This window comes from Chinchilla lanigera, unplaced genomic scaffold, assembly GCF_000276665.1.
Source record: "Chinchilla lanigera isolate Chin_1 unplaced genomic scaffold, ChiLan1.0 scaffold00086, whole genome shotgun sequence".
NCBI lineage: Eukaryota > Metazoa > Chordata > Mammalia > Rodentia > Chinchillidae > Chinchilla > Chinchilla lanigera.
This window is the reverse complement of record NW_004955487.1, coordinates 42,648-53,094: the sequence shown is the minus strand read 5'-3', so window position 1 is coordinate 53,094 and position 10,447 is coordinate 42,648.

Genomic DNA, 10,447 nt, shown 5'->3' with positions numbered 1-10,447 from the left:
GCAAGTGTCAGAAAATTCTCATCATTGTTCTGCTTCTGCTGTCCATTTTGGTAAGTGCATGAACTTTGGTTTTGTTGATTACATAGTGCTACTCTAGGATCCAAACAAACCCACTTTTATTATTATTTTTTTAAATTGTGAGACCAGGTCTTGCTAAGTTGCCCAGGCCGTGGAAAACTTTTGCTACTGTTTCCACCTCCTTGCCTATTAGGATGATAGACACATGTCACTTTCTTTGATCAAGATTGGGGTTCTTAAATCACCACAATTTACCAAGATTTCAATGCTTCAGTAAAATAAACATCACTGAGGCATGATGGTGCACACCTAATGACTTCCATTTGTAAGACTGAGCAGGAGTTATAGATCACCACGCCCAGCCTGGTAACTGAGCAACGCTCTGTTTCAGTATGAAATAAATACTTTAGGGTGTACCTCCACTCTGAAATAACTTGTATAAACTAACGTAGACTAACATGTGCATGAGGCCCTGAGTTAAGTCTTTAGCACTGAAGATGAAAAGAAGATATTTAGTTCAAATCTTCTAATTTTGAATTTTCCTCATTTTTCACATTAGGAGTATGTGCTATAGTACTTCCTCATGATAAGGGATAGCAATCATGGCTCTCTGAGAAGCAGGACTCTATGGGGAACAACCAGTGATTTACATTGTACAGTGTTCAAAAAGTACATGACCTATTTAATGTTTCATTATGAATTTGGCTTTGTGTTACATAAATTTTCCTAAATACAGATCAAAATTTGTGTGGTGAACAGGCTTAAATGATTCAAGATTTAGCAGTGCTGTGTGATTGACTGGGTATATTTTGTCCATTTTCAATAAATTTTATTTTCATCTTACTTTGGTTTGGTCAAGATACTTTTTCTTCCAAACTTAAGTAGCACTTATAGACTCATCCTTGCAATTCTTCATAAAGTCCTTGATAAAATATCAAATTAATATTATCGCTTGGTTATTGTGGACTAATCAGGTCTGCAGTCTCCCAAACAAATGGACAAATGGTATGATTTCAGGGCTCCAGGAGGATCAAAACCTTTTCACAGAATTTGAGGTTCTCTAGGAAATAAGACCAAGACCTCCACTGGGTGGCCCTATTTATTTAGTTATCAGAGGGAAATACTCAGGAAGGGTGGGCATAGCTCAAGGATTTCTCCAAGCAAGATATTAAGCTAATCCATACATGAGTGAGATGCCTGAGGCTACAGTCTTTATCTGCTGAGGTTGGATCCAGGTGTCCTTGGCTGTGATCTTGTCTTATCTTTTGAGGGTTTAGGACTTCACCCACCATCATAAGCCTCACTAGGGACCAGTAATTTACAGAAGTTCGCTTACTATGAGTGCACCACCCATCTCCAGACAAGGAGCCTAGACCTTACACAGTCTCACAAGTAAACATTGAAAGCCAATTGCTTAATTTAAGTCCTGCTCAGAGCTGCTTCATAGTGGTGTACATCAGCAAACATAACCCACATCAGATTGTTGCCTGCTTTTGATTTTTGTTTTATTTTTGATTTTGTTTTTATTTTGAGAGAGGGTCTCATTATGTAGTTCAGACTGGCCTTAAACTCACTGTGTAACCCATTCTGGCCTGAACTCATGGCTATCCTCTTAGTCCAGCCTCCTGGGATAACAGGCTTGTGTCACCATGCCTGGCAAGCTTATGATTTTGTTAGTTAAAAACTGAATGGAGAGTTGATTACATCTGAAGAAGCAAATAAATATTTACATGCAATTATTTGTTTTTCATTTATCATAAATATGTTTAACAATCTATAGAATCATGATGGAGGTGAACAAATCAACTGTGATTACCTCTATAACATTTTCCTGATTTCAAATAACTACCCCTGAGATAGCCACAGGATGTATTTTGGAAGTTGTTTGGACCCTCACAATCACATCAAAGTGTTGATTTCAACTCTTTGGAATTTTGAATGAGTTAATGATTGAGGTTAATATATCATTATTATTATGATGAAAAGATTATTTGTGGTTTCTGTTGAATAACCTATGGGACATAACAGTGTAAGGAAGTTCATATTTTTACCATTTCACTGCCTTACTCCACTGCTTCTAGGCTTATATTATTTCAAGATTTTTAAAAAAAAATATTTTTCATGTGCTTAAAAATGTTACTGTTGATTTTTTCTGCAAGTGATAATGAGTTAGAAATTTTGATAGATTAAGAAAATCTAGTGTGCAGGTGATTAAAAACAATTTGTACAAATATTTACATATCAATTTTTCATATAATATAAAAATATGGGCTTTATTGTATTTCTCCAACCTGTGGAATTGTTTAAGTTATTCATATTTGTCCATTTAATACATTTTAGCATATTTTTATAATTTTATCTTGTGCTTCTTACAAGTCTATCATATGTGGCTTTAACACTCATGAAAATATCTCACTGTGGGTTTCATATGGTACAATGTTTACAATTTTCAACCCACTTTTTTTGTACCTGATATATATTTACATAGCATATTTCTGTATTTTAAGCTGGGGACATACTCTGAGGTACAGTATCTTATCAATTCTTTTATTTTTTCTTGCTGCTTTAATTTTTCCAGCATATACCATGATGTTATATGCAAGTGAAGACCATTCTGTGCAATCAGTCTTAATATCTGCCTATTGTTTTTTGTTCTTTCTTGCATTTTGCCCATAACCATTGATATAATGTTAGGATTTTTGTCCTCTAGATTTTATTATAATGTATTAGACTATATTTTCAATAATGCCTTTGATGCTTTTAATAATTTTTTCTTTACTGTCATTTATAATCTGCATGAATATTGGGCAAGGAAATGAAGTTCATTTTTATGTTGCTGTCATTTTGTCTAATTTTCTGAATTAGATATCCTTGTTCTTTTCCAATGTGTACATTCATTGTTCTTAATTTCTTTTGAAGCACTCATTTCTGGATCCATGAAACAATTATAAGATGTTCATTAAGTTTAGTACATTATGAAATTCTTAATATTTAGTCAAGCTTTTCATTTGAAGGTGTCATTCAAATAGTTGTAATTTAATCTCTAATTTTTAAGATAATTCTAATTCTTTTCTAATTTTATTCCAATATTATGTGAGAGCTTGCCTTGCATGATTTGCATTCCTTTGAAGATGTTATGTTTTTGACTGTTGCTTGAAAATGGTCTGTGTGGGTGAATATATTTGTGGTTGTGAAAATCTGTACCATGCAGTTTTGTGCTAAAATATGAAGTATCCCATAAATCCCACTGAAATATGATGTTGTTGATTTAATTGTTTTTTTTTTTTTTTTTGGTTTTTTCTCCGGTACCGGGAACCGAACTCACGACCTTGCACTTGCCAGGCAGGTGCTTTTGCCGCTGAGCTAAATCCCCAGCCCCGTTGATTTAATTGTTAAAGTACAGATTTTTCTGACTTTTTCAGATGTCAATTACAAGGTGAACCTTTGGTGTCACTGAGTTATAAGTTAATGCTGCGGAACATTCAATGTAATTGTTGAGGAAAAATCATTTCATAAGTAAATTGTGATTTCATAAGTAAACATCATTTCATGAGTAAAAATCATTTCATAAGTAAAGAAATCATTTCATAAGTAAATTCGTAAGAGCTTGTCAAGGCCTAGTGTCTTGCCATGGCTATGGAATGCAGGGACATAAAACTCACAGTTGAGGCCTCAATGGTCCCATGCCGTGATTCCCCAGGGCAAGATTACATCAACCAAGGATATCCTAGTTCCTTGAGAACTCAGTGGTAATAAAAATAGTCTCACCTTGGGGAAAGGACAAACTTCATAACCTGCCATCTTGACTCACCTCCTCATCAACATAAAGATCCTCATCAGCATAAGGTCATTGCAGGTGCTAAGTCTTCTGCTGCCTGATGAGTCTTCAACCTCTGAGTCAACTGCCAACCTCTGAATCATTCTTCCACCCTGAGTCTTTCAATAATCCCTCTGGTTATTGTATACATCCAATAAATATAGGCTAGTTGGGAGTGTCTGTCTCTGCCCATCCTGAGGCACTGACAGCCAGGCATCCTGTCACACATTACTAAATTTTTCTGTTTCTTATTTCATCCTTTTGCAGTACCCCTCATTCAGGCAGTTGGCTATCTTGGCCAGGTCCCTGATAATTTATTTCTTTTTTTTGTTTGTTTGGTTTTTCTTGTTGTTGTTTTTTGGTTTTTTTTTTTTTTTTTGCGGTACTGGGGATCAAACTCACAACCTTGCACTTGCCAGGCAGGCACTTATGCCACTGAGTTATATCCCCAGCTAGGTCCCTGATAATTTAATATGCCTCCATTCCCTTATTCTCATTGTCCATAGACTTGTTCTAATAAAATTGTTTTTCCATTAGAGTTTAATTATTACTCATAAACCTTATTTTATATTTATTGAAGATTTTTTTTTCAGTGAAACCAGGTTTAAGATTCAAAATGCTACCTAAGTTCAAAGAAAGAGAACTCAATTCTATGGTAAACCAGGTATGAAAAGAGATATAACTTATGATCCAACTGAACCATTTATTAGATATTTATCTGCCACTATATTTTTTGGGTGGTGTTTTGCATGGTTCCTCTAGGAGCTCTGCTTTAGAAATAATGCACAAATACAATTTGGATGACACTGCCAGGCAACCAGTGCTACAATTCTGCTCTTGTTTTAGCAATGAGTTGTAGTCTAGTGTCAGAATGGCTGTGTGAAAATATGTGCATATACATGGATTTGATGACAAAGATGTGGAGTTAGTATTTGAAGGAACAAATCCCAACTCAGCTTTTTATGAGCAGGATTGAGATATCTCAGGCTGTGAGTCTCAACTTTCCTATAAGAAGCATAGATGTGGTTGTTTGGGAGGCCGTGACCTTTGAAGGAGTGGCTGTGAATTTTGCCTCTGAGGAATGGGCTTTGCTGAATCCATCCCAAAAGAAGCTCTACAGAGATGCATTGTGTGAAACATTTATAAATATGACTGTTACATGTAAGGATGATACCATTTTCTCATTTTACAATCAGAGAATATTGATTCTTGCCCATTGGTGCAGTTTCATTAAGGTCTTTTTATACAGTGGAATACTACTCAGCCATAAAGAAGTATAAACTTGAGACTTTTATAGGTAAGTGAAAGCAAGAACAGACGATACTCATAAGTGAAATGAATTGGACTCACATGTGTAAACATGTGGTGTGAGGTGCTGAAAGAATAAATAAGGTCCAAAATGCACAATAGATATAATGAAATGGGAAGAAATTGTTCCAAAGGAAAAAGAAACTAGGATGGGGGAAAGGGGAAAGGAAGGGAGGGAAAAAAACTACAAATACAAGACAGTTGTACTATTAGTTTCTCTTAGTTCATTGAAAAGAAAGGTTTGTTCTAGTTTCATCTGAAGAATTTTTTAAGCCCATATCTTGTATGCTGATTAACTACTTTAAAGGTGACAATACTAAGTGTATTAACTATTGTTATTCTCCTATTTTTTATGAAATTTTGTTTTATTTTTTCCATAAAATAAATTTTAAAAAGGGAAGTGAGAAAGAAAACTACAATCACAAGAACACAAGTAGAAAGATTCCACTAGGCAAGACAAGCAATGAAGCAGAGGGGAAAGACAGGGAACCAACAACAGGAAAATAATATGATAAGCATAAGTCAATACATACTACTTTTAACCATTAGTGTAAATGGTTGCAATTCATCAAATAAAAGAAACAGAATGGCAGAATGGATCAAGAATCATAATCCAACAAAATGCTGCATACAGTAAACACATTTAACTCAAGAAATTTCTAGACTAAAAGGCAAACAATGGAAAACAAAGCAGGAACCCTGAGAAAAGCAGGGGTAGCTATTCCATTTGCAGACAAAGTGAACTTCAAGTCAAGTCTGATCAAAAGAGACAAAGAAGATCACTACATAATTTTTGTGGGAAAACACCAAGAGGAAGAGACAACTATCATAATTATATATGCACCAAATACTAGTGCATCCAACTGTATAAAAGAAATATTAACAGACATTAAAATCAAATAGTCACTAACATGGCGGTGATGGGGGCCTCAACACCCCACTGTCACAAATAGCCAGATCAACTAGACAAAAAAATCATTTTCTCTTGACTGTTCCCATTGTTACAAAGCTTCCTCAGCACACTCACGTCTGTTGTGTGTGATGCACTGTCTGAGAAATCTAACCCCATAACTGATTATATAACAGGAGGACATGCAAAGAGGACCTCCCTCTGCTAATGAAAACCAGCCCAGCCCTGCTTCTGCAGCTCTGGGGAGGAGCCCAGCTTTTTCCACTCAGTGATCAGGACTGAACACAGAAGCTCGCCATGGAGTTTAGAATGAGCTGGGTTTTCCTTCTTGGTGTTTTCAAAGGTAATTTATTAAAAACAAGAGATACTGAGTATGTGAATGGACATGAATTAGATGAAGTGGACAAGGTGACAGTTTCCTGAGCAGGATGTCTCTGTTGGCAGATGTCCAGTGTGACATGCAGCTGGTGGAGTCTGACGGAGGCTTGGTGCATCCTGGAGTTCCCTGAGTCTCTCTTGTGCAGCTTTCAGTAATTATTACATGTACCAAGTCTGCCAGGCTCCAGGGAAGGGGCTGTAGTTGGTTTCAACATAAGTGGTTATAGTAGTGACATACAGTACGAAGACTCTGTGAAGGGCTGATTCACCATCAATAGAGAGAATGCAAAGAACCTGCTGTTACTGCAAACGAACAACCTGAGAACCAAGGACACAGCATGTATTACTGTGCAAGACACAGTAATAAATAATGTGTGAACCCTGAAACAAATCTCCCTGCGGGGTTGCTCTTGAACACCAGATGGCGCTGTGCTCCATGGAGAACCAGGCTGGGCCACTGAAACAGGAGCAGAGAAGAAAGCTGAGGAGGGAGGGCTTCCTTTTGGCCTCTGGGGTTTCTTTTCTCTCTTAATGTCATGTAACCTGAGAAGACCCAGAAATACTGAGGCTTCTGATAACCTATGAAGTATTTAAGATACACAGATACAAGTACATTTTTCTGAGATATATATAAATATTCTTCTGACATATATTACCTTTGGCTCCTTCATATGAATTTTATTACAAGGGCAAGACGCTGCAAAGTCATTTGTACACTTCGAAAAGTTAAGTTTCTCTGAATGTCAAATCATCATTGTCTAAAAGTGAAATTGTTAATTTTCTCATCATGAGCAGCGATTGTCTATTGCAGGAGTAAAATATCAGATTAGGAAATTAAATCCTTCCTATTCATCTCCATATGGCCTGAGAACATACAGCTCTCCCTCTTGGACCCCTGAAATCATTTCCATTGTCTCATTTATTTAAGACTTCGCCATCCATTCACTTGGGAGATTGTGGGCCTGATCAGCTCGCAATAACTAAGGGTTATTTAACTGATAGAGGAACAGCATTAGTATTTTGTATAATGTATAAAGGATTTAAAGTAAAGCTCAGGGGCCACCTACAGAGTTAGGGGTGAAAGACTGCAAATTGAACATGGGTGATCTGGAGAGCTGGAGGATCCAGTTCAAAATAAAAAACTTGGAGCTCATTGTGGAGTCCAGTTGGAAAATGGAAGGGTTCGCACTGGAAAGCTTCGAAGTCTACACAGAAAGTGTGAAAGAACTCAAGGCAAACATTCAAGGTCAATAGTGAAGACTGGATCTCCTCTGGAGAAGCAGAGTGAAGCCTCCATTCTTATTTCCTTTTCTATTCCTCCAGTTTACAAGCCTATTGGTTGGTGCCACCTACAGCCGGCATGGGTCTTCCCTCCTCAGTTTGAGAGATACATGACAGTCATCCACAGACACAGGCAGAACTGTGCTCTACTAATATGATAGGCATTTCTTAATCTATTTAGGTTGATATATCACAATTAAAAATCACATGTGAGAGGTTGGGAATGCAGGTGACTGATGGGGTCTGATTCTTCTTGTCCCTAGGGGTCTAGTTCCAAATGCAGCCAGAGGAATCATGATCTGGCCCTGTGAAGCTCACACAGACCATGTGCCTCACCAGCGTGGCCTCTGGTTACTCCATGACAAGTAGTAACTACTGGAAATGGATCAGTGAGTCCCCAAGGAAGGGACGGCAGTGGATGAGGCACGGAAGATACGATGATAACACTAAGTACAATCTATCCCTCAAAAGCCATTATCTCCATCTCCAAACATGGCTTAGGAGTAGTTCTGCATGCATCTGAACTCTATGACCACCGAGAACACAGACACATACTACTGTCCCAGAGACACAGTGCTGGGACATCAATGTAAGTCCAGATATGCACCTCCCTCAGGGTTGACGAAAGAAGTACATTAATTCAAGACTCAAAGAACTCAGGGAACCAACTTTATAGGGAATGCAGAGAGAATAGAGGGTTTCCTTTCAGTTGATTATCATTTAATCATGAGTTCAGACATAGAGATCCTTAGCTCTTTCCTGTCTTTATATCTGGATCGCTCCACCCTCAAAAGCCAGATGCGCTCATAGGTGGGGCTTTTGAGGGGTGAGTGGATCATGGCTGTGTAAAGCTCATCATTGCATTAGTCCACTGAGGGGGATCATAGTTGATTATGATGGTGGAGTTAAAGCCTGTCAGGAAGAGGTGAATCACTCTGGGGATGGCCTAGAAGGGAATATATACTTCCCTCTCCCTTGTCTCCACCAGCTTCCCACTTCCATACTGTAACAAAGCCTCCTATGGCAGGTCCCACTGCTGTGCCATCCTACCTTGAAGCCAGTGACTAGGGACTGAAAACTCTACAAACTGTGAACCAAAATAAACATTTCCTTTTTTCAAGTGTGGGTATCAGGCAGTGGGTCTCAGCAATGAGAAAGTAACTAAGAGAGATTTTAATACTTTATACTCCAGAGAAATAGAATTGTAAGGGTGAATTTCTTTAATGGTGTAAGTGATTCCTGGAATGAACTCCGTAGTTTGCTGAAACCTAAAGTTAACATAGTTACTCTTTCTTGTAATGTGAGCAGTACTGATAGTCTGTGCTCTGAGCTATTTAATGTGATACGTGATGTGGATCCATGTTATCTTATTTCACCACTTGTGAGATGCAAGGACTTTATTGACTCCATTTATGATAATTTTGAATATTTTTGGCAGAATGGAAAACATAATGATTCTGACTGGTTTCTTTTTACCATCTCTGAACACATTAGTAAAGCAAATAATGAGATCATAACGTGCATAAAAATCTAAAGTCCTCGAAATGTTAGGACAAACTAATAAAAAAACTTAAGAAACACAAAGATTTAAATTTCTAATTCCATTGAAGATATCAATATGTAATACAATAAGCATTGTTAATTCCCTACCACTCTGTTTGTAACTCTGTAATGTCTGTGCTGATCCTTTGCTATTTTGTAAAATGTTGTCGGTCTGTTAGTATTTTCCTCCTTTTATTTCTAAAATAAAAAAAAAACAAATTTCCAATTCCAGACACACATAAGGAATCTAAAATTTCTAAGTGTGTCCTCAAAGAGAATCTTCTTATTTTTAACCAGAAGGCTGACGTTGTAGAATCTCAGTTGCAAGTCCTCATAGTTTGACTGCCTGAACAACATTGTACATTTACTGCTTGGCTTTGAAAATTATTAGGAGTGAAAATGATGGTGGTGATTGGGAAAGAATGGGATCCCGTATGTTTTTTCTGTTCCTTAAAGTATTGGAGAAGGGTGCATTTTCTAGATAACCCTACTGAGAAGGATTATGTTTAACATGACAAATCCATGCCAACATTATCAGTTACCTGAGCCATTGAATCCTCTCTTCAACAGTAAATCAGATATCGCTAAATCATACACAGTTGGCCATCTTTTGAGCTGTATTTTTTGACAAACCGCCAAACAAACTATTAAGACATTTTTAACTCCATGAGGTGCAGCATTAAATTCTTAATCCCCCCCCATCTCTCTTTTTGAGACAGGACTTCACTATGCAGTTCAGGCTGCACTTGACTTCACTTGGTAGCCCAGACTGGCCTCAAACTCACAGCAGTCCTCTTGCCTCAGCCTCCCAAGTGCTTGAATTACAGCCGCTATCTTAAAAAATAGTAAACCAAATGGCAAACTAAATAGTATACAAACACCAATATCACATTCCTGGTGGGACTGCAAGGATTGCAATGCCTCTGTACAAGTTTTGAAAGATGCAGGGGTAGTGGTTCCCAAAACACCTCTATTTAAATTTCCTGTTTGGCCTGTGCAGAAGATGAATGGGTCTTGGAGGATGACAGTGAATTACCATAAGGTGAATCAAGTAGTGAATCCAATCGCATCTGCTGCCCAGATATGATTTCTTTCATTGAGCAGATTAACACATCATGTAGGACCTGGTATATAGCTACTGATGTGATACATGTATTCTTCTCCACACCAACCATAAGGCACAAGAGAAATAA